General features: G+C 47.6%; 1 protein-coding gene and 1 non-coding gene across 2 annotated transcripts in view; both read right to left on the reverse strand.

Moving 5' to 3' along the window:
* KIRREL3 (kirre like nephrin family adhesion molecule 3) overlaps positions 1–24,889 on the reverse strand; it is a 709,139-nt gene that overhangs the window by 460,801 nt on the left and 223,449 nt on the right. The window lies entirely within an intron of this gene.
* LOC128823868 (5S ribosomal RNA) lies at positions 15,541–15,659 on the reverse strand. The gene has a single exon (XR_008442105.1). It is a non-coding gene; the product is annotated as a 5S ribosomal RNA (ribosomal RNA).

Raw genomic sequence — 24,889 nt, forward strand, 5'->3', positions numbered from 1 at the left:
TATATATATACGATGCCATGAATATATATCTTGCATACATATCAGAGTGCAAAAGGGGATTAGTAACATGCACAGAGCTCTTTCAGGTTTCAGAGTAGCAGCCGTGTTAGGCTGGGTCTACACTACCCGCCTGAATCGGCGGATAGAAATCGACCTCTCGGGGATCGATTTATCGCATCCCATCGGGACGCGACAATCGATCCCCGAATTGACGCTCTTACTCCACCAGCGGAGGTGGGAGTAAGCGCCGTCGACGGGAAGCTGCAGAGGTCGATTTTGCCACCGTCCCTACAGCAGGGTAAGTCGGCTGCGATACGTCAAATTCAGCTACGCGAATAGCAAATTTAAGAATTTGCGTATCTTAAATTGACCCCCCCCCCAGTGAAGATGTAGCCTTGGTCTGTATCCATAAAAAGAACGAGGAGTACTTGTGGCACCTTAGAGACTAACAAATTTATTTGAGCATAAGCTTTCGTGGGCTACAGCCCACTTCATCGGTCTTCTCATTTCTACTCCCTTATTTCCCTTCTATGCATCTATATGTGGAGGGTTGTTTTTAAGTGTTTTTATTAGGTTGAGCTTGCTTGGGGAAGCCCATTATAAATCAGAGTATTATTAGGACCAATGATAATTTGTCCTCCCCCGCCGTGAGGAAAATATTGTTACTCCCATTTTTCAGATTGGGGAAACGGAGGCAGAGAGTGGCTAAGAGATTTGCTCCACATTCCAAAGGGGATTAGTGCCAGACTCAAGATAAACCTTGAGAGTTGCTGGAGCCTGGTGCTGTGCTCAGACCATTGGGGAGGGATAGCTCAGTGGTTTGAGCATTGGCCTGCTAAACCCAGGGTTGTGAGTTCAATCCTTGAGGGGGCCACTTAGGGATCTGGGGCAAAATCAGTACTTGGTCTTGCTAGTGAAGGCAGGGGGCTGGACTCGATGACTGTTCAAGGTCTGTTCTAGGAGATAGGATATCTCCATTAATCTCTAATCTCATGCTGTTCTCCTAGCTGCATGCAGCAGAAAGTGATACAGAGATGTAAAGGGTGCTGTGTTGCTCCCTGAGGGGGAGGACACTAGTTTGACACACACATTAGCATCCCATGACCCTAGTTCCCAGAATAAGTAGCAGTTTCCATTACACTGCCTGCCTAGATCCTGGCCCAGATGAACCAGTCTAGGAAACAACTGCACACTACACTCCAGGTACTAGTGAGCGGATGAACATGTGTTACATGGGAGATATGCAAGGACAAGTGGGTATAACTACCAGCAACAGGATAATATAAAATAATAGGCTAACAGGAAAGCCGTCCTGGTGGTGAAATGTATTAGACTGTTGAACCAGTTGAAACTCCAACACTTGAATCATTTGAAATTCAATTGGGCAAAGCCCTTGAGAATAGCCTGCAGAAGACAATCTGGTACTGGTTGTGGAAAATGGACTAAATCATCTCTTTCATCTCTGATTTCTATTACTAAGTCTCAAACAGCAGGCACATATTATTGGGCAGACTTTTCAAAGAACTAAGGCAGGGTAACTATGTAAGAGTTGAGACACTATGGTAGGAAGGTCAAAAGCAGCTGTTTATGAACCTGGGATGGAGTCTGGGTTCAGTGCTGAGAAGCACCCACAATTTCAGATGCTTCCCAGGAACTGGGAAGAGCTTCTCATGTAGTCGCTTCCATCTCCAACCCTAGATCGGACCACAGTCATGCAGAACTGAGACACAACACAGGGCAGGAAAGCTAAGAGGGCATTTCAGAGCCACTGGGAAAGTTTGCTGTGAGGGTTGGTCCACAGTTTCTGGGATGGAAACCTAGTGTTCCTAAAATCCCTTGTTCAAAACCCAACCAGAACCCACCCAAATGGAGAAGATAACTACACAGGGCCAGAGCCTGCAATGAGTTCTAAGTGCCCAGAGTCCCACTGATTAATTCTCATATGGGCTAACCTGAACCCATGCAAGACCCCTGGCAGCAGAAGAGTCTTGCTTACCTACCCTTGCTCACTCCAAGATCCCAGCCTCTCTAATTCTCCTCCAAAGAAGGCTTTATCCTCTGGCAAGATCCATTCTCCCTGTCAGCTTCTACATGCCAACAGCCGAGCGAGGGTTCAGTCCCCTCCCAAACTGTCACACGCAATAAAGACTAAATCATTGCTATTCAGCCATTCTGCTTCCATCATCATTAATATTCTTAAAAGGATCTTGGAAACACATTTCTACAAGGCTACATGAGCGGCTTCTACATTTACTTTCAATTTAAATAATGGTTTTAGCCAAGCTTTTGATGTGCTGTTTACTTTAATTACTGTTTTACCCCTATCTGTGTCTTGACATGGTGTCACTGAATATTTTATGACTTTCCCTGACTCCTCTTTCTCTTCCCAACGTGCAGGAGTCTACATCTCCCCTCCGTGCCTTCCCTCCACCCCGCAAATTGCATTTCTAACTTTTTCCGGGGCTTGCTGTAAACGAGATGTGGCATGTCACCGAGATTATCCTCCCCTGGTGATTGCAAAGGGGATAAATAAACCAGTAAACAGCTGTTTACCAAGCTGGCATGGAGAGCTGGTACTGACTAATGCAGGGGCTGACTGGCAGGCAGGCAGTCCCTTACACTGAGGCTCTCTGGGCCACCTGCCTACCCACAATGGCCGAATGAATTGCAGACTAAGCCTAAAAAGAGAACAACAGAAAAATGGGCAGCTTCAAAGTATCCTCAAAGAAAGTGCAATGGGAAAACTTACTCTTATATCTTTATTACTTGTATAATGCTAGAACCTAAGTATTACAGGAGGGCTCTCTACATAAATAGTTCATAGATAAGGTGCCAGTGAATGGTGCTCAAAAATATATAGGGTAATTCCTGGGTTCATTCCTGGCATCTTCAGAAAACAACATCCAGGCGATCTTGTGCACTCTTCGCATGTCTGGGTGTTCTCTGATACAGGCAGTGCTTCACTGAAACCAGGAAACGCTGCACAGCAGAGAGATCAACATTTACAGACAGATTTTTTTAAAATGACAGGCCTCTGCCTCCAATTAGTTTACGGTGTTTTTATTCCCCTGCTCCTAAACCCCTTGAAAACAACCTAGGTGCCAGATCCTCAGCTGGTATAGCTCCACGGAAGTCACAGGACCTACACTGGTATTGCACCAGCTGAAAATCTGGCCCTTACTCTCTTGGATTCCTGTTTCTGGGCTGGGTAGGAAGCCTATTCTCAAAATTTCACTAAGATGTTACACTCCATGTCTCATCTTTCCGAGTGGTGTACCATCCTATCTAGGCTATATCTAGAGCTAAGGTGGGGAAATGGGTTGTTAAATGCTCCAAAGGCCCTTGAGAACTCTTCACAAGTGCTCAAGGGAGAAGAGGATTTTTTCCCAGGAAAACCCTGAGTTTTGATGGGTCTATAACTAGATAACAACGGGGTTGTTTTTTTAAGTAGCCTGTTTATTGGTTTTTCTATGATCTTTAACTACATAGAAACTTGTGGTAAAAGCCATTAGCTAGTTTGGTGAAAAATTTCAAATCAAAGTGCATTTTCCAAACTTATTTCTAACTTTAATTTCAGTAATTTCCTCTCTAATATGGCAGACACTCTTCTAGGGACAGAGAAAAAAAGATACCCCCTTTTACATGATTTTTTTGACAAAATTTCAGGACAGTTTACAATACTCATCTTATATCGGAACTGAGATTATAATAATTAATGGAGATATCCCATCTCCTAGAACTGGAAGGGACCCTGAAAAGTCATCGAGTCCAGCCCCCTGCCTTCACTAGCAGGACCAAGTACTGATTTTGCCCCAGTTCCCCAAGTGGCCCCCTCAAGGATTGAACTCACAACCCTGGGTTGAGCAGGCCAATGCTCAAACCACTGAGCTATCCCTCCCCCATCTGAACTATGGAATGGCTCCTAATATGGACAGCAAAATAGCTTTACTACCAGAGCCTCAGTTGGTTTCACTAGGTCACTCAATACCTTGGTCTGGGTTTTGTACATGTCTAGTATTAAACTGATTTTTATTGTTCTTCTTTGGATCTTTAATGGTCAGTCTAGAGGTCTATTGTTCTTGGGCCAATGCAGATTATTATTATTCTAATCCCAGGAGCATCTAGAAGTCCCAACCAAGTTCAGGGGCCTATTATTCTATGCAACCACATGGCAAGAGACAGCCCCTACCCCAAAGAGGCTATATCTAATTAGACAAGACAGACAAAGGAGGGAGGGAAACAAAAAGAGATAGTTGTAGTGAGTTGAACACCATCAGATATCAGGGGCAGCACCAGCAACAGATTACAGGTCTCCTCACTCCCTGCCCAGGGCTCTATCCACTGGCTGAACTGGTACTGACTGAAGTGACACACTAAGTACGCCCTTTGTAACATGGACACAGCATCTGACTGCCAGTATGGTTCCTGACCACTTCTCTGCTTTGGATGATTTAGCAATGTAAATTCACTAGACCCGAGCACACAGAACCTTTGATCTTGTGGGGAAAATGCCAAGCCAATGTGCAGCAAAGAATGGCCAAAGCAATACAGTAAAAGTAAATTTCACTAGCACAATAAAGGCCAGAGGAGGCAGATAAATGACAGTGCAGAGAAGAGATAAAGAGAAAGATGACAAGAGCACTTCAATGAGTCACTAAATGTACCTGCCCTAATATCTCAACCTGTCGTGGTTGACTCTTTGTTCACACTTAATATAGGCACTGGGCCCATAGCTGGGTAAGAGATCAATAATGCTGCAAAGAAACTGAAGACTAAAAAGTCTCATGGGACAGACAAAATCAAGCTGAACTCCAGGTAATACGTACTAAAGGGAATTGCAAAGACTCCACTCAGGGAGATTACAAGTGCTGTCAGATGCCAGAAGAGAGAGATGTGTAACTCTACAGTTATTCAGAGAAACTGAACCCTTAGAACTAACAGTTGTGGGCAGATAACACTGGTCTACAATTTTTGAGAAGTCGTCTGCTTCAGAGATAAAATGTGCTATTTATTATGTATTTTGATGTGCTGAATTCAAATATGACAATTAAAACAACTGATTGGCTACTGTTTCTAAGATATTTAAGTTTTTACATTTTATGTCTATGTATATTGTGTAGATAGTAGAGTTTTAATCATAAATTGTAATCCTAGGTCTTTTCATGTGTTTATGGTTGCTTTACATGATATTTCACCTGTCCTGTTTATGTAACACTTTAAAAATCAGCAAAAGGGTTATATAAATAAAATTTATTATGAAACAAAAGGCAAAAAACTATTATGTACATAGTTTAGTCCTATTCAGTGTCTACTTGGCGCTTCTTGGCTTGTCTCTTGTATTCATTAAATGGAGCATCTCTTGTTACTGTCCAGCAATAGTCTGCAAGCATTGATGGGCTCCATTTGCCCTGATAGCGTTTCTCCATTGTTGCAATGTCCTGGTGAAATCGCTCGCCGTGCTCGTCGCTCACTGCTCCGCAGTTCGGTGGAAAAAAATCTAGATGAGAGTGCAAAAAATGTATCTTTAGTAACATGTTGCAACCAAGGCTTTTGTATGCCTTGGGGAGGTTTTCCACCAACAACCTGTAGTTGTCTGCCTTCTTGTTTCCTAGAAAATGTATTGCCACTAATTGGAAGGCTTTCCATGCCGTCTCTTCCTTGCCACGCAGTGCATGGTCAAATGCATCATCTCGAAGAACTTCACGAATCTGAGGACCAGCAAAGACACTTTCCTTTATCTTAGCTTCACTTAACCTTGGAAATTTTCCAGGGAGGTACTTGAAAGCTGCTTGTGTTTTGTCAATGGCCTTGACAAAATTCTTCATCAGACCCAGCTTGATGTGTAAGGGTGATAACAAAATCTTCCTCGATTCAACAAGTGGTGGATGCTGAACACTTTTCCTCCCAGGCTCCAATGACTGTCGGAGTGGCCAATCTTTCTTGATGTAGTGGGAATCTCTTGCATGACTATCCCATTCGCAGAGAAAACAGCAGTACTTTGTGTATCCAGTCTGCAGACCAAGCAAGAGAGCAACAACCTTCAAATCGCCACAGAGCTGCCACTGATGTTGGTCATAGTTTATGCACCTCAAAAGTTGTTTCATGTTGTCATAGGTTTCCTTCATATGGAGTGCAAGACCAACTGGAATTGATGGCAAACATTGCCATTATGCAGTAAAACAGCTTTAAGACTCGTCTTCGATGAATCAATGAACAGTCTCCACTTATCTGGATCATGAACCATGTTGAGGGCTGCCATCACACCATCGATGTTGTTGCAGTCTACAAGATCACCTTCCATGAAGAAGAATGGGACAAGATCCTTTTGACGGTCACGGAACATGGAAACCCTAACATCACCTGCCAGGAGATTCCACTGCTGTTGTCTGGAGCCCAACAGCTCTGCCTTACTCTTGGGTAGTTCCAAATCCCTGACAAGGTCATTCAGTTCACCTTGTGTTATGAGGTGTGGTTCAGAGGAAGAGGATGGGAGAAAATGTGGGTCCTGTGACATTGATGGTTCAGGACCAGAAGTTTCATCCTCTTCCTTGTCTGACTCAAATGATTCTGGTGCATCAGGACCGGCAGTCCTTCTCCGTGGAGTACTGGGCGTATCGCTGATGGAATGTTTGGATAATGCACAGTCCACTTTTTCTTCTTTGACACATCTTTCCCAACTGGAGGCACCATGCAGAATTAACAATTGCTGGTATGATCTGTTGGCTCTCTCCAAATCATGGGCACTGCAAAAGGCATAGATTTCCTTTTCCTGTTCAACCACTGGTGAAGATTTGTTGCACAAGTGCTGCAGCATATGTGTGGGGCCCACCTCTTGTCCTGATCTCCAATTTTGCAGCCAAAATAAAGGTGATAGGCTTTCTTAACCATAATGGTTATACTGCACTTTTGTGATGCAAAAGTCACTTCACCACAAACATAGCAGAAGTTATCTGCACTGTTCACACAAGTACGAGGCTTCTCTGCTCACTTTGGCTAAACAGAAATGTGTCCCTTTGCAAAATCAAACACTGACAAATAAGAGAGCACGACACTGTATGATTTCTAGAGCTGATATAGGGCAATTTATTCAGCAGAGTGATGTAAGCTTCGTTATGATTGCATCATCCATGACTTCTAGGAATAACATGATGCAATTCATATCATGGATGACGCAATACCAGCTTCAGATTGCATCATTCATTGGTTTGCCTAAAAAGCAAGTACTGTCCAAACCCAGTCATAGATTTATTCATAGATCCAGTCAAAGATGTATTTTAGTCATTTCTGGTTTAAATTGAGATCCCCTCCCTTTATAACTCATTTATCCTCTGCCATTCCCAAGTCAAGGGTCGTATATACTGACCCAATAGCAAATCTTGAAAACTAGAGCCAATCAACAATTTTAAGCATCATTTTCGTTCTCAGTGACCCAGAATTAGTAAAGTTTGACTACATTTATTTCAGAAGCATTTTGGCTGTAGAGCAGTGTAACCCTTCCCTGCCTCTCCTTCCTGGGGAAATTGCTTCCAAGGCAGAATGAAAGCTGACACAGAGGAGGTGTCCGTTTGCTGACAGAATCCACTTCCATGCAAATGGGAAAGCTTGAGAACTGCAACAGCATTTGTATCAATTGACAGCATGTGATCCTTCATATGAAGGCGGTTTTTATGATGCCAAGGCAATCCCCTGCTCCAATTCCTGGGGGTTTTCCAATCACAGTAGCTCCACTCTGGGAGATTTCACTCCCAGATTTCCAAACCAGACCCACCCCACCGCCCTAAGCTCACTTCCCCTTAGATTCATTTATTTAAATGGTTTTGGTATTGGTGAAAGGTGCTGGGCAATTTAAATCCTGCGCAGTGGGTGGAGCCAACAAGAACAACCGACCCCGCTTGCTGAGAAGGGAAGGGCTATAGAAACCAGAATGTAGGTGATTATGGGTGACAAAAAATGAAAAACAAGGCAAGCTGTGCAGGAAAACTGACAGGCATTTGGACCTATGCCTCCATGTGGAGACCAGCACATGCAGGAAAGCGGGAGACAAAGCTATGGATCTGAGATAACTCGGCCATCCTGACACTGGTGTGAGACTGACAGCCTGGGAGAACGGAATCTCCTTTCTTCCTGCACGACAAAGACATCACGGCTAGTGGATTCTCCCATGGGCAAGCTTCCCCTGCCCCGTTGCCTCCTGCCGTTGCTCCTCCTCTCTGCTCTGAAAGGCTCCCGCCCGGAAGGCCATGAAAAGATTTCAGTCTCCAGGCCCCCTGACTCTCTATGCCGAGACGAACAACAAGGGGACTGCCGTTCCAGTGAGAGCCACTGGCACTCAGGGCACCTGCTGTGGATCCCTGTCCCCATCAGTCACATGGGGGGGGGAGGGGAGTGAGATTACCTTTCCAAAGACTAGTGAGACTTACAGATGCAAAGTGCTACAGGGGCCTGAATCCAAAACCCACCGAAGTCAATGGAAAGCCTCTTGTAGACTTCAGTAGGCTTTGGATCAGGCCCTGGAAGAGCTAAGGGCTCTTGTTATAAGGGTAGTAGGTACCTAGGAATGGGCAGATCCCATCCGAGGTCCATCTAGAATAGTATCCTGCCTATAACAATGGCCAAGCACCACATGCTTCAGGGGAAGGTGTCAGAACCTCGTAGTAGCACATGGGGGATAATCTGCCCCCCAACATATTTTCATAGCATTTAAGGCTAGAAGGGATGATCAGACCATCTAGTCAGACCTCCTGCATAGCACAGACCAATATGTTTCACCCAGTTACCCTGGTACTGAGCTTTCGTTAGACCAAAGCACCTCAGGAGAGTGAACTCTTGTGTGTGCCCCAATGCCTGAGGCCTCTGCAATGGCAGGGACCTGGTTAGCTGACGTGCCAAGAAGAATCCCAGCAGGTGATTCGTGCCCCATGCTGCAGAGGAAGATGAACAACTCCATATTTCTGTAACCTCCATCTTCCAGTTCAGGCAGCGAAGCTTCTAGCGTCTTTCCTCCTATACATTACAGGCTTCTCTGAAATAAACCCAACCGCCTTATTTTATTATTATTTTTAAATAAAGTTCTGCTCCCCCCTTGCCCATCTTCCTGTGCGCATTGTTCATACAACATCTGGTGCCCATGCGGCCTGCCCGGCACAGTGGCTTTCTGTCGTAAAGACATTTGCCCAACATTCCATTCAGTAATTCTTCACGCGTCGGGCGAATTAATTTATCACTCAATGAAATTGCACCGAGCATTAATGAAGCCATTTAGTATTCAGGCAGAAGTCCTCTCTATTTCCACAAGTGCTCCATTGTAGTTCAGCATTTGTTGGGCAGTAATTAATGGTACTTAATCCTTAAATCCTTAAATTGTTTCTAATTTGGTAAGCAGTAAAGTTGTAGTAATCCATTTCTTTGCTGCTTTCCTTCCCTCTGTTCTCAGTACAGCCTATTTTTGATATACTTTTGTAGACTTTCCTGCAGTTTAACCACAGAGGGACCAAATGGTCTATTGGGTAAGGCACAAGCCAGGGAACCAGGATTCCTGGGTTCTCTTGGTGAATCTGCCACTGACTTGCTGACAAGTCACTTCATCTCTCTCCACCTGCTTCCCCTATTGTGTAATTAAGAGAATGTTTACCTCGCTCACATAGGTCTTGTGGGTGTTAGCTAATGGATGTAAATCATTTTGAGCTCTTAAGAAAGAATCATCCACAGACAAAATCTCTACAAAGGTGGCTCTAGTTATCCCCATTTTACAGAAGGGGAAACCAAGGCACAAAGTCATTCAGAAAGAGAATACGGGTCTCTCGACTCTTAGTCCTGTGCCTAGAAAGCACTGTGTTCAGGAGACAAATGAGACCAAACTAACCCTTCCCCCTTAAACTTCGGGAAAGTTCAGATCCAGAGCTGAACTCTGCAGCTAGTAATTTTTTATTGTTAATTTGCTCTAGCACTTTGTTGTTAATAATAAACAGCTACGTACTAGAGTCATGCAAATGCAGGGCCTTGAGAAATCAAATCCAGCCCCTGGCACTGAGGCAGAACAAATAAACATAGACCATCCCTGACAGGTGTTTGTTCAACCTGTCTTTAAAAACCTCCAATGACGGGGATTCCACAACCTCCCTTGGAAATCTATTCCAGAGCTTAACTATTGCATAGTTAGAAAGTTTTCCCTAATATCTAACCTAAATAGACTAAACCCATTTATTTACTAAACCATTATTTCTTGTCCGACCTTCAGTGCACATGGAGAACAATTGATCTTAGTCCTCTTTGTAACAGCCCTTAATGTATTTGTAGACCATTATCAAGCCCCCCTTCAGTCTTCTTGTCTCAAGACTTTTATAGGTTTTGTTGCTATCTTCTGGACTCTCTCCAATCTATTTACATCTTTCCTAAAGTGTGGGTCCCAGAACTGGACACAGTACTACAGCTAAGGCCTCACCAGTGCCAAGCAGAGCAGGACAATTACCTCCTGTATCTTACATATGACACACCTATTAATACACTACAGAATGATATTGGCCTTTTTAAAAACTCCATCACATTGTTGACTCGTAGACTTTAAGGCCAGAAGGGACCATCATGATCATCTTTCTGACCTCCTGCACATTGCAGGACACAGAACCACTCCCACCCATGTAATAGACCCATAACCTCTGGCTGAGTTACTGAAGTCCTCAAATCTTGATGTAAAGTCTTCAAGTTAGAGAGAATCCACCATTTACACTAGTTCAAACCAGCAAGTGACCAATGCCCCACTCAGGATCTCTGCCGATATGACCTGGGGGAAAATTCCTTCCAGACCTCAAATATTTCATTTGTGATCTGCTATAGCCCCCAGCTCCTTTTCGGCAATACTGTCACCTAGCCAGTTATTCCTCGTTTTGCAGTTGTGCATTTGATTTTTTCCTTCCTAAGTACAGTACTTTGCACTTGTCTTTATTGAATTTCACCTTGCTGATTTCAGACCAATTATCCAATTAATTTAGGACATATGAAAGAATGGCCCATGCACAGCGAGTAGGACAAACCTTATCGAGCCATTCCTGTACAGAAGTTTCAAATGTAACAGCTGTGCATGGTCATGTTATTCGCTTGAATAAAACCTGAGACTGCTGATTCTGACGTTCTGAGTGTCTTCTGCCTGAGCCATAGCAGCAAACCCAGGAGTGCGAGTGCAGTAGCAGGCTTATCAATCTCTATATTTGAGCTAGCTGCATTGTTTTCCCCATCCAAACATTTTTTTCAAAGAAAAATGGCTTTTTGACCCAAATGAATATTTTTGTGGCAACTGTACATTTTAGGAGAATTTTCTGGTTTTTCAGGAAAAAACGTACAAGCCAAAGAAGTGTTGGGTTTTCTGTTTTTTTGTCGCTTTTCCCCTTTTGTCTCCTTTTTTTATCTCCTCCTTCCATTTCCAGTGAAAGAAAAACAGGTCAGGGTTAGGGAGGAAAGTGAGAAGGACAAAAAAAGGAGAGGAAAAAATGAAAGCTAAAACCGATTTTATTTCAGTTTTCATTTAGTCCAAAACCCCAAAAACATATAGCAAATAAATGTCAAGCTAAAGGGACATTTTTCGTTTCATGCAATTTTTTCCATGGAAAACATATCGATTTTTTTGGACCAAATCTACTCTATGTATGATATAGTCACTGGGGGGAGACAAAGAGATGCACTGTGGTTACACAAACATACTCTCACCCACACTTCTAACACTGAATTCCATCCTTCTCCTAAGCAAAGATTATCTATTGAACCAGACTGCAACACAAGCTTTGGGATGCTAGTTGGGGAATTGGGCTGAGAATGTGAAACTCATTTCACATGCAGCTTCACTTAGCAGACAAAATCGCCAGCCATTTCTGGAGAGGGACATAAAAAGGTCTCCGATTTGCAAGCAGCAAGGGGATTGGATGAGAAGAAGCACTTCCAATGTTTTTTGACACTACACTTTGATCAATTTGACAGATTTAATATTATAGAAATATTTCATTTTTCAGTGCGGTTGGAAAAGAATCTAATCATCCATCCAGCTGAACTCTAGATTTCTCATGATTCACTGGAAAGGGGATGGGGGGAACAAAAAGAAAAAAAGGAACCAAAAACAACCCATACTCTTGATTTAAAATCCAACTTGACCTGAGGTAATTTGTTCATTAGTTCAAACTGTGTGGTTTTCGCTCTCCCCTTATATTTTAAATCATTGCTCTGTTTTTCAAGGTATTATTTAACCAAAGTGGAATCTAATTATGTTTTCTCTCCACATTCATTTTTAAGCGGGGAATAAAGGCGACAGAGGGAAGTTGTACAATTGATTAATGCAGGGAAATGCAGATGGGGCGGAATCGGAGCAACAGTGTAAAATATGGTTTTATAAATATGAATGAAAAAGAAGCAGGAGCCATCTAGTGAGTTCCATGCTGAGCGCCTCAGCTGCCATCTAGCCAGGGGTGACCTTGAGCCATTCCTGAAGGAGGCACCTTCTCAATAACGCCAGACAATTAAGAAATTAATGGGATGATACTCGATTCTTCAGGAAGTGAACTAGGTCATGTAGGCTCGAACACAGTCGGCACTAATGAACTCAACGCATTCTCCAGGCAGTGGGAGTTATACTGGGATAGACTGACTGAGCTTTATATCATTAATAGCACAAGTCACCTTCTCTTTTTGAAGGGGAATTGGCAACAACAGGTTTCTTTCAGTATCCAAACCTTGATACAGCAAAACGTCTTCAGGATGGTAGGCTTTATAATACATTCTGGGACAGGTCCCCTGCTGGTGCCAATGAGCTTAGCTGCACAGAAGTCAATTGAGTTACAGCAGTTTACAGATCGAGGCCTATGTCTGCACAGAGCCATTCAGTCCAGGAAGGTGAGTGATAAAACCAAGGATCTGTCCATTTCTGGTTATTAAAGACCCCAAGGTGGGTTTTCTATGGGTTAGAATGCTAACACTGGTGTCCTAACTACATGGCAACCTTTCTACCCTTTTTAAGTTCCTCACTGCAGTTTTAATTGGATGTATTCACTTCCCGTCCTGAGATACAGTAGAGCAGTGGTTCTCAAACTTTTGTACTGGTGACCTCTTTCACACAGCAAGCCTCTGAGTGTGACCTCCCCCCCCAAATTAAAAACACATTTTAATATATTTAACACCATTATAAATGTGGGAGGCAAAGCGGGGTTTAGGGTGGAGGCTGATAGCTCGCAACCCCCCATGTAATAACCTCGTGACCCCCTGAAGGTTCCCAACCCCCAGTTTGAGAACCCCTGCAGTAGAGGTTGTGTCTGCTGTTAAATGGCTGCCTTGTCCCACCCCAGAGGTGGCTGCATTTCATCTGTGCATGGAGTGGTCTCTGCGAACTAGACCATTCATTGTCATGTGGCCCACGGTGGCCGTTTGGTGGGAGGAGCTGGTAGCCGCCAGCTTGTTCCTAGTAGAATAGAGACACCACATCACAAAGAAGAGCCACCGCCATTGTCCCGCTTGTTGGCAGCCTCAGCAAAAGAAGGGAAGACTGACCATAGCATGGCCTCAGCTCTCAGCCCTAGAGTTGATTACACATTTCCAGGGCAGCATTGGGTGGTGCTGGGTTCTGATGCCACCAGTGCTGTACTTGCCCTGTAACTAGAGCAGGGGCTGCATTCTGTAGTGCTGTCAATCCAGTGCCTCTTAAAAACACTACATTCAGTCCCTGACATTGCTTTTCCCATCTGCTTTGCCCGGACGACACACCTGTACCATGCCACACCCAGGATTAAAACATTTCACAACTTGCTTAAAGTCCACCAGGCCGTCCCCATCAGACCCCCTCCATTACCAAATGCTTCACCCAAGCAGACTATTACTGTACATAATTTATTCCAACAGAGCCTAGCCACTGCTGGGGTGTGAGTGCTCTTCTCTGCGGGTTTGCCCCCTACACATCCTGCCCTCATCATTCTATATCTCCTCTTTCATCCTTTTCCATCCCTCGATTTTTCTCTCCCTCTGAAATTGTCCTCGTGAGCCAGACATTAGAATCATAGAATCTTAGGGTTGGAAGAGACCTCAGGAGGTCATCTAGTCCAATCCCCTGCTCAAAGCAGGACCAATCCCCAACTAAATCATCATTATCATCACATGCTTCTATTTAGTCAGGTACAACGTTTTCTGGAACTAAACTGCTTACCATCTTGCATTATTAAGTCCCCTAAAGTGTCTTGGGATACAATATGCATGACATTTGCTATAACTGTACCAAAGGGGCTATAATAAATCCAGGGTTGGGTTGCACCAATCTTGATCACCAAGCTATTTGTATTTGGTAGTGCTGACCCTGCAGTCCCTACTCAAACTCCATCTGTCAAAGTTTCACCTCTGCCAGGGTTACATTCCTGACCATTATGGGTATGAATCTAATTCTGCAAAAGTTTTGAGAGCCTCTGGAGAAGGGCTGGAAAACGTCAACTGCTACTGACTTCTGCGCAAGTTGAGAACACTCAGGGCCTAGTAGGAGTCAGTCTTAAATGCACATATTGTTTTGCATCTTAAATTTGTTTTTTCAATTGGTTATTACAACAGCACCAGAGGGCTCAAACTGAGATTAGGGGCCCACTGTGCAAGGCCCTGGACATATATACATGAGAGGAAACAGTGCCTACCCTGAGAACAAACAGTCTGAACATTTGCAGATGGGAACCCGAGGCAGAGAAAGCGTATGTGATTTGCCCAACTTCACACAGGACTTTGTGGCAGAGCTAAGAATCAAACCACAGTCCAGTGGTGCCCAGGCAAGGGCCTTAACCATAAAACCAGCCTTAATCCCTTAACATGCAGCTTTTCAGTGGGTCTTATTCTGGCTATTAATGGCATCTCCTGGTGAAGATCAGCAGGATCAGCCTGTGAAATGAGATCAGCTGTAGAAACAGAAGAATGAGTGGTATCCTACGTCTTGGTGCCAGCTGCCAGCTGGAGTTTCAGCAACGTCTGCTGTGACTGCGCTTTAAAGACAGAAGAGGAATTGAAAATAATGGCACCTAGCACTCGGCTAGCAGTTTACATTTTCACTGTGCTGCATGAACCTTAATTAATTAGTGAATCAAAGCACTGCAAGTAGGAGTCGATATACACGCAACATGATCGGTGCCAAGGGCATGAACCACGAGCAAATCTTGGTTCTTACAAGTTTATAAAACTGGACACCTCCAATTCCACAACACGGCAGAGCAGAACTCAGCCTTCTGGTTACATACTCAGGGCCGTATTGATCACCTCCATTGCCTCGTCTCACTGGGCTGACGAGCAGCCTGGCTCCCTTTTGCAAAGGAGATTTAGAAAAAAGAGAAACTTGTATTAAGCAGAACTACATAACCGACCACTTTCAGGTCAAACTCTCAGTGGCAAACTCCTGGCACAACAACAGATCTCCTGTAAAAGCTTTCAAATGGCCCATCTTCAGTTCAGCTCAGTGGCTAAACCCCGAGGGGCTTTCTGGCCCGTCCCCCCCCCCCTTCCTCCCCAGAAAAGGAGAGAGAGCTGGCTCGGACCGGGAAAAGCTGCCTACGGCACCTGGGATTCCCAGGCGGTCACCCGTCCAAGTACTAGCCAGGCCCGGGACGGTTTACCTTCCGAGATCGGACGGGATCGGGGGCGTTCGGTCCGGTATGGCCATAGGCACCCGGCTCCGTGCCTCCTCGCCCACTTTCCCCTGCCGACGCCCGGGCCTGCCACATGGTGAGCCCCGGTTGGACTGCCCCATGAGGCAGGGCCCCCGTCTCTCGCGGGCCCGGTCCTTTTTTCCTTTTCAAGCTCCGGGGCCCGGGCTGGCCGCCAGAGCCCCTCTGCCCCCACGCCCTTCGCCCGCCCTCCCCCCCCCCGGCGTCGGGGAAAATATTGTCCCGGACTTCCAGTGGGCCCGATCCTGTCAGCTGGGGGGTGGGGGGCAGTCCCTCGCTGCGGCCAGGGAGGGTGAGCCCAGGGCGGCTTGCCTGGCGGCCGGGTCCCAGCAGGCCCGATCCATTCCCCCCCGCCATCCAACGGTTCCCCGCCCCCGTGCCTGGTTCGGACCCTGTTCCGTCGCGCCGAGGCAGGCGTACCCCGGGGGGAACCGTCCGAGTCCCCTCTCGGCCACCAGGTCAACCCCGAGTCAAAAGGGCTGAAAAATGTTCAGAGTCCCCTCCTGGGCACCAGGTCAACCCATGGAATCGAACAGGTTCACCTGCTGGCCGGTTCGCTTCCCAGCCACCAGATCAACCCATAGGTTGCCGACGGGCATACCCAGTGGCCTGTTTGCTTTCCAGCCACCATAGGATTTAACGGGCATGCCCGGTGGCCGCTTTGCCGTCCGGTCACCAGGTCAACCCGGATCTCCCTCCGTCCCTGGGCGCCCCCTCCTCGGAGGCGTCGGGTTAAATTTTTTCCAGACTTCCAGGGGCCCGATCCTGTCGGCCGGGAGGCAGTACCTCGCTGCGGCCGGGGAGGGTGAGCCCAGGGCGGCCTGCCTGGCAGCCGGGTCCATGTCTCTAGTGGGCCCGATCCTTTTTTTCCTTTTCCGGCTCCGGGGCCCGGGGTGCCCGGGTAGCCCTCCGCGGTGGCGTCGGGCAAAATTTTTTTTACCAGACTTCCGTGGGCCCGATCCTGACGGCCGGGAGGCAGTCCCTCGCTGCGTCTGGGGACGGTGAGATGCTCGGCCACCGGGTCAACCCGGAGGAAGCGGGCTGACCATTTTTTCCCAAGCCCGAAAAAATTGTCCAAGTCCAAAAAATTTTCAAAGTCCCCTCTCGGCCACCAGGTCAACCCCATTGGAGCGAATGGGTTGACCTGACGGCCGGTCGTCTCGCGGATGTCCGGAAAGGGTCGCCCCATGCCGTCTCGGCTGACCGAGGGAACCACGAGGTCGGACACGATTCCAGGTTCGTACCGCCGAAGGCGGGACTTTGGCTTTTTCAACCTGTCTTTTAAGGACTGTGTGCGGAGATTTCTGAGGACAGGTTTTTCAGAGCCTGTGAGAACCGGAGCTCAGCCTAGGGGATCAATTCGAGTATTGTACCCGACCTTGCCTGGTGTGTGTGTGGGGGGGGAACGGGCACGTTTGACGGCGGAGGGCAGCACCTGGCCCTCCGCTGAGATGGCCTGCTTTTCCCGGCTCTTAGCTCACGGGCCCCGCAGCAGCCGGGCCCCGAGCTCTGAGTGTCGGCGCCCCCCCGGAGGGAGGGGGGGCCCGCTCCTCTCGCGCCCTCCGATCGATGTGGCACTGACGTTCGCGACGGGAAGAGCCCTTTGTGGGCCGGCACCCCAACCGCGGGGCCGTCCGGTGTTCAGGCGGATCGGGACCCTCTTCCTTTTCGCGTGCACGGATCCAGGGACCGATGGGGACTTCCCTGCTCGGGCGGCCCGGGCATGTGCCCGGCCCTTCGTGCGTGGGGCCGTCTGGCCAAGATCTCCGCCGTGCGAGGTCGACCGGTTCCGGCAGACCACCCAGGGGTCCGAAAAACCCAGGGAGCCGCGAGGCTCAGCAGGGCCAAACACGGTCGCGAGAGCGAGCAGGGGCGCGCTGCGGTCCCCCCCGCCACACCCGACAGGACCACACCACGTGGGCCGCGGGAGGTGGGGTGGCCCTTGGCGTCGGTGGGACCCCCGTACCGCCCTCTCGCTGGAGCACCAGTAACCCCTGCTGCCCTTCCTGTCTGGGTCGCTGACTTCTTCTCTAGCGGGTTGCCTTGAAGGCGGTGGCGGCCTCTGCGCCACGTCGCCACGTTAAAAAAAAAAAAAAAATTGGGACACCGGGAAAAGCGGGGCGAAGCTCAAGGGGGCCCGGCTCTGTCTGACTCCCGCCATCCTTCTTCGATGCCACCCGGGGCACCGGGGGGGGGGGGGGAGAAAAGCAGCGCGAGGGCCCCACGCCCTCTCCGCTGCCGGACTCTCCCTGGTGTCACCCGGAACACCGGGGAATGCGGGGAGAGAGGTTCGAGGGGAGGTGCTGGGAGGGGGGGTCTTTACGGGCCCCCCCCGCCCTGTCTCACTCTCTCTTCCACCGGCTTTCGCCCTGGGTGTAACCCGGGCCGCTTGGGAAAGCGGGGAGAAGGGGGGCTCTCTTCGGAGGCTCACCCCAACTCTTCCGCCGTCCTTCCTTGGCGGCCCCCGGGGCACTCTGCCGCGGGCTTGAAGCCGAGGGAGCCGGAAGGTGGTCGGGGTCCTGACGGTCCTCCATCTCTCTCCCGCCATCCGTTGGGTGGCCCGGGGCCGATCTTGGGGGGATTGCCATCCCTGTCGGTCCTCCACCTCTCGCTGCGTCGCGGGTCCTGCTCCTTCCCTCCCGGGGGAAGGCTGGTGGGGCCCACTGGGCGGGGGTGCCTCCAGTCCTCATGGCGGGGCCCCCGCTCCTCCTTTCCGGAGCACGGCTACCTGGTTGATCCTGCCAGTAGCATATGCTTGTCTCAAAGATTAAGCCATGCATGTCTAAGTACACACGGCCGGTACAGTGAAACTGCGAATGGCTCATTAAATCAGTTATGGTTCCTTTGGTCGCTCCAACCCTTACTTGGATAACTGTGGTAATTCTAGAGCTAATACATGCCGACGAGCGCTGACCTCCGGGGATGCGTGCATTTATCAGACCAAAACCAACCCGGGCTCGCCTGGCCGCTTTGGTGACTTTAGATAACCTCGGGCCGATCGCACGCCCCCGTGGCGGCGACGATGCATTCGAATGTCTGCCCAATCAACTTTCGATGGTACTTCCTGTGCCTACCATGGTGACCACGGGTAACGGGGAATCAGGGTTCGATTCCGGAGAGGGAGCCTGAGAAACGGCTACCACATCCAAGGAAGGCAGCAGGCGCGCAAATTACCCACTCCCGACCCGGGGAGGTAGCTAGAGATCGGGTCACAGTACAGGGCCTGAAAGGCCCACACACTCTGATGTATTCCCTGTATCCCCATTGAGGGCTTTATTAATGCCCTCAGTGGGGATACATCAGAGTGGGAATTCTCTCCATCGCCCAGAGAATATCAACACTCAGACTGCAGCTAGAACCACACCCCTTGAGCTCCCATCATGTCAGCCTGACTGCTCAGATGGCACCACCAGCACCACCACAGATGAGACAAGTGACTTGGCCACAGTTACACAAGACGTCAGTGGCAGAGTTGGGAATTAAACCAGGTCCCAGGCTAGTGCCCTAACCACTGGACCATGCTCCCTTTTGTACTCTCTGCCTGACCATGCTGGGGCCCTGATCTTAGCTGTGGCTTCTAGTCCCTGTTACAGCAACACGTCAGGAATGGTGTTTCACCACAACGTTTAAGCACGACCTCTTAATGAATCTGTATGAGGCCTGTGAAGGACGTTAAAAGAAAACAACTGCCACAAAACAAAAAGTGAGAGGCCCAGTGCTGTTTACCCCGGGCCGGAGTAAGATGCTCTGGGCTGTTAGAGCCCTGGATACATTAAAATTTTGCCATTGTGTGCCTATTTGCTTGCTTCCCCAGTAACTGCCCAGCTTTTCTTTACAGGAGACAGTTTTAGCCTCGGGAAGTTATGAAAAGCAATAAAAACTAAACGGTTTCTGGGTCACCACCAGAGCCAGTCCCCATGGGTTCTTTAAACAATAATTGCTCCCTCACCTCGGCGACAGGCAGCACTCAATCCCGAAAGGTTAGTCCATCAACAATTCCTAAACTGTCTGAAGGGCAGTAGCTTCACCCCCAAAGGGCTTTTGAGGCAATTTTTAAACAGCCTCCAGAGCTCACAGGGCTTTTGTTCCACTGACATAACTAAGCAAGAATAGCTACTGCTGTCAGGGTCAGGGGAGTCAGCTCCTTTCTATGCTATTTAGGTTCTTATACCGCCCCCATCACCATAGTATCTGAGTGTCTTCACCATTGGCTTTACTCTCACTTAAAAATATTCAAGGGTAAATGCTCTCTCTGAGTCTTCAGTGGTCATTAACCTCGGAAGCAGCCAGTTTATTCTGAAGCAAGGCAGGTAGTCTTGTAAAACTTGTCAGAACAGTGGCGGGGGAGGAAGGAGGGATGACTGCCTCACAATGAGAAAAGGGGGTCACGGCTGCTTTGGCCGTGACAGAAATGCTTGCTAATATTCAATGGATGGCAGGGCTGGGGGAATCGGGTTGGAGAAAACAGAAAGCAACTTAAATTGTGACCCAAACCTGAACTTCTTACGAAGTTAGGAAAAGTTTGGCTGTTGTTTGTTTTACTTTAAAATTGTTCATGCTGCCTCTGGATGTCCTGGCTGGGACCCCAAGCAGAAGGGCAAAACGTATATTTAGATTGTAAACTCCTCGGGATGGGGACCACCTTTTTAGTTTTGTCTGTACAGAGCCTAGCACAATGGGGTCTGGTCCACGGCTGGGGCTCCTTACTACAATAGAAATAATAAATAACAACATTAGCTTAAGCAGCGACTCTTTGCTGCTTTACAGATCCAGACTAACACGGCTACCCCTTTGATACTTAACATTAGCTTAGGGTCTGTGATTATGTCGCCCTCTAGTGGCTGCTCCCATACACTATAATAGCCTGCTACTGACAGTTCAAGAACTTGACTTTTAGCTCAAGGGGTAGAAACCTACAGCTTTGGTGCTCAAGGTTCAATATCTGCATGCCTCCAGCCACAATCTGCTACAAAAACCACCAAAGAGACCCAGAAAAGTCTGTCTATATAGTATTTCCAGACAGGATGAAACCAGGAGACCCTGGAAATGCTGTAAGAAATCCTGACAGTATGAGGGGTTTTTTTTTTATTGCATCCCTATCTGCTCTAGTATTCCAGAAGCAAGGGCATGGCTGGGATGCTGCTATGGAAGAAGCTCCAGAAGAAGAGGATTTGGATATGCCTTTGCTCCCCAGAACAAAGAGCTAGGGATACATTTGGAAAAGCATCTAAATATTTGGATATTTATCCAAGAAGATCCTTTTGAGGGCTTCATGTTGCTCTAAAAAGATCATCTGGTTACTTAAAGAACTCACTGCCATTAGTACAATTGATAACATCGTGCTCAAGGAGGCAACTCACATCATATATATATATATATAAACCTCATGGCTGTAACTTTCAAAGGACCCAACGCTCATATGCTGTAGGAAGACTCTGGGACAAGCCCATATGACACATCGGGGGAGTTCCACAGGTCTAGCCTCTACAGTATGGATCAGCCTTCAAAAGTTTTGAGGAGCATCCAAACCTTCTAGGAACTTTCTGAAATTCCTCGGTTTATTGAAATTGGCCTTGAAAGTTTTCAGCAGCCAGCTGGGCTAGAAACAATGGTTGGGGCTTCTGAAGCAGGTGGAGATGAGTACTGAAGTCAAGTTACAACGGTCATCTGACTAAAGCAGGTCTGCTTGGGGAGGGGATAAGAGCAGCCTGGAAGGAGACTTATAGGGGGAGGAATTCTGGGGTAGGGAAAGTCTAACAGAGAAGGACTCCAGGGGAGCAGCCCTAGGAATCAATGCTCTATAGAAGAGTGGGAGGACATCCCAGAGGGCTAGAGTAGGAAAGACAGGGCACTTGAGACTCCAGGCAAGCACAGTTGTTTAGCACAGCCCTGGGAACTCATAGAAGAGGCAGATGTGGGTTCCTCCTATATTGCCTCCTAGTGAGGTGATGCAATGACCCCTGTGAATGAGGGGAGAATGCAGAGACTGAGCTGAGCCCAGAGGATAGGTTGAAGAGCCCTGAAAAAGAAGACAGAGCCTCAGCAAGGAAGGGCCCAGCTCAGTTAAGGCTGAGGTGGAAGACTTTTCCTTTTGTCTGAACTCTGATACCCTCAAAGGGATGGACTTTTGCAACTTAGTCGGAGGGCCAAGTTGCCTTAGTAACCAAACCATGCTGGAAGGCTAAGAGAACCAACCTGCATGAGGGGAAACTGAGACAGAGGATGGGCCTGGAGGCAGACAGAGCAGGTCCCTGTTTGTGTGCCCTTCTGAGCAGGAATCAGGGGGTGAAAAGTGTGTGCTGGGAGAATGGACAGTGATTGGGCACAAAGGTTCATCTGGGTGGGTTTGCCTCTCCCTAGCACTGATAGAAACTTATACAAATCTGGGTTATTGGGTTCTGCAGCGACAACTCTAAATTCCAGGGGCACAAAGAGAATGAAAGACTGGGTTTTTGGTTTTTTTTTACTTCAAAGGTAACTGTGGAGCATATAATTACATGGCAGTTGTCATATGTCATTGGGGAGTTCCAACATAAGGATCATTTCCATAGAGAGCAAATATAGCACACGCTTATCTCTGCCCTCTGGACCACACGGCAGGATACGTGGCATTTACTTGGGGATTTACTAGGAGTATTTACCAAGACCTGTGCAAAAAGCAATAATTACTACAGTTCCCAGAATGAGCAGGCCCTAACGTGCAGGACTCGTGCCCCAAAGACCTTCTAGTGCAGGGGTAGGCAACCTATGGCATGTGTGCCGAAGGCGGCACGTGAGCTGATTTTCAGTGGCACTCACACTGCTCGGGTCCCGGCCACTGGTCCGGGGGGCTCTGCATTTTAATTTAATTTTAAATGAAGCTTCTTAAACATTTTAAAAACCTTATTTACTTTACATACAACAATAGTTTAGTTATATATTATAGACTTATAGAAAGAGACCTTCTAAAAACGTTAAAATGTATTACTGGCACGCAGGGCCGGCTCCAGGTGGGGAAAAAAAAAAAAAAGGCCGCGATTGCTGGCAGCTCCACCACGCCGCTTTCTTCTTTGGCGGCGATTCGGCGGCAGGTACTTCCCTCCAAGAGGGACCGAGGGACCCTCCGCCGAAGAGCCCGAGGTGCCACCCTTTCCCCTTGGCCACCCCAAGCACCTGCTTGTTCAGCTGGTTCCTGGAGCTGGCCCTGCTGGCAAGCGAAACCGTAAATTAGAGTGAATAAATGAAGACTCAGCACACCACTTCCGAAAGGTTGCTGACTCTTGTTCCAGTGTGTGACAGCTGCACCCTAAAAGAGTAACCACATCCCCATGTTCCACTGACAGCTCCTCTAACCCCGGTCTCAGCAATGCTGCTGCCTCCTGGGAGCCCATGTCAATCCCCAATCCCACTGGCTCCAAGAAGCCACTCCCCCCCCCTTCTGCCTTACCCCCGCCCCCAGTGCCTAATCTAACTCTTCCCTTTCTTCATGTCAGACCATTGCTCCTTGTCTCCCTGTTGTCTTAGATCAGGAATAATTAGGGACAGTTGAAAAAACCTGATCGTTCAGTTTTCTGCCAGAAAACGCTGCTTTGTGGAAATTGAAATGTTTTGTGGGAACAAGTCAGTCTGGATAGAAAAGTTTTGAAACAATTTGAATTTGAAATTGAAATGGAATATTTTGTTTTGACTCCATTGTTGCATTCTCTCTATCATTTGAGGTGTTATAATTTAATATTATGTAAATAGAAAATATTGAATGTATTTAATATAATGTGGCAACATTATTGAAACGTTCAATGTTTATGAATTGAAATAATTTAGAATACGTTGTTCTATGAACCATTTTGACATTTTGTCCCAATTTGGGACAAGCTTTTTCCCAAAATGTTGGACTTTCTGGAAGGATGGAAATTCCATTTTCTGACCAGCTCTAGTAGTTCCTAACGAGAGCAAGGATGGTCCTGTGTTTCACACCCTGAAGTGAGTCTCAGGGACAACTGGGTTTAAATCCTGGCTCTGCCACAGATTGCCTGGGAAAGTCACTGAATCTCTCTGTGTTTTGGCTCCCTCTCTGTGAAATGGGGATAACAGTATTTCTTCCATTGGTAGAGGCTGTCTATGCTGCATCTGGAGGTGTGACTGCAGCTCAGGTAGCCATTCCCCCGCTAGCTTTGGTCCAACCTTTTCAGTGACGGGGGCTGCATGAATTGGTCTGCAGTACCCCTGAAGGCCACGTACAGAAGCCAAATGGCGACCTCCATGAAGCATGACCTCACACACACTGTATGCGAAGTCATGCCACATGGAGGATGCCATTCTGTAAAGCAGGGGCTGATGCATTTGGGGGCTGGATAGAATCAGCCTCCAGGCTGAATCTGTCCCACGGGCTGCCAGTTGCAACTAGCCTCTAGCTAGTGCAGCCAAAAATATCAGTGATGCTGCAGCACCATGGACTTTAGTCGAGGCCGCACAAGCCTGCCTGGGACCCTGGGCACGTACTTGGATTCCTATCCCGCACTGAACCCGTGCCACCACGGCTATTTTTCAGCTGTGCTAGGTAAATTAAAGCGATTATGTCTCCCCAAGCTGCAACCATACCTCTGACTGAAGCTTAGACAGACTCCTTTCTCTTGTCCATTTCGAATGTCAGCTCTTTAGAGCAAGGTCTGTCTCGTGCTAAGTGTATGTACAGCACCTAGCACAACAGGGCTACAATTTCAGCTGGAGTTCCTAGGTGCTACTGGAATGCAGACAATTAAAGAAAGAAAACAATCAAGTTCAGTCAATCTCTGTTTAAACACAACAAGCTTTGCTAATAGGCAAAAAGCTCCGTTACCAAAAGTGTGCCATAGAACATTAAATGCTATAAAGGACCAGGGCCACTACTGTAGGAGAGGCTATGGTGGACAGTGTGAACAAATGGGTACCAGGAACAAGGCTAGCTCGGAGAGGCCCATCATTATGGGCTTGTGAATTTTTTTTAAATTTCAAGTTAAATTAATTTTTAAATTAAATTTCTCTAGCGGCTGGCAGGAGAAGGACACATCTGTTCACAGAGTCAGTGGGACATTACAGGGACCACTTAAAGCAATTACTTTTCAGAGGCCTGACCCTGCAAACACTGCCAGTGGGTGAGGGGCCTCAGCGTGGCCTGACCGCATTAGAAAAGGTTTGCAGGAAAAAAACCCTAAGCAAGAGCTCTTTCCCAAAACACCTCCCCCTTCCTCTCTGCCCATGCCAGTGTGTCGGAG

The sequence above is a fragment of the Malaclemys terrapin genome, chromosome 15 (genome assembly GCF_027887155.1).
Source record: "Malaclemys terrapin pileata isolate rMalTer1 chromosome 15, rMalTer1.hap1, whole genome shotgun sequence".
NCBI classification, from domain to species: domain Eukaryota; kingdom Metazoa; phylum Chordata; order Testudines; family Emydidae; genus Malaclemys; species Malaclemys terrapin.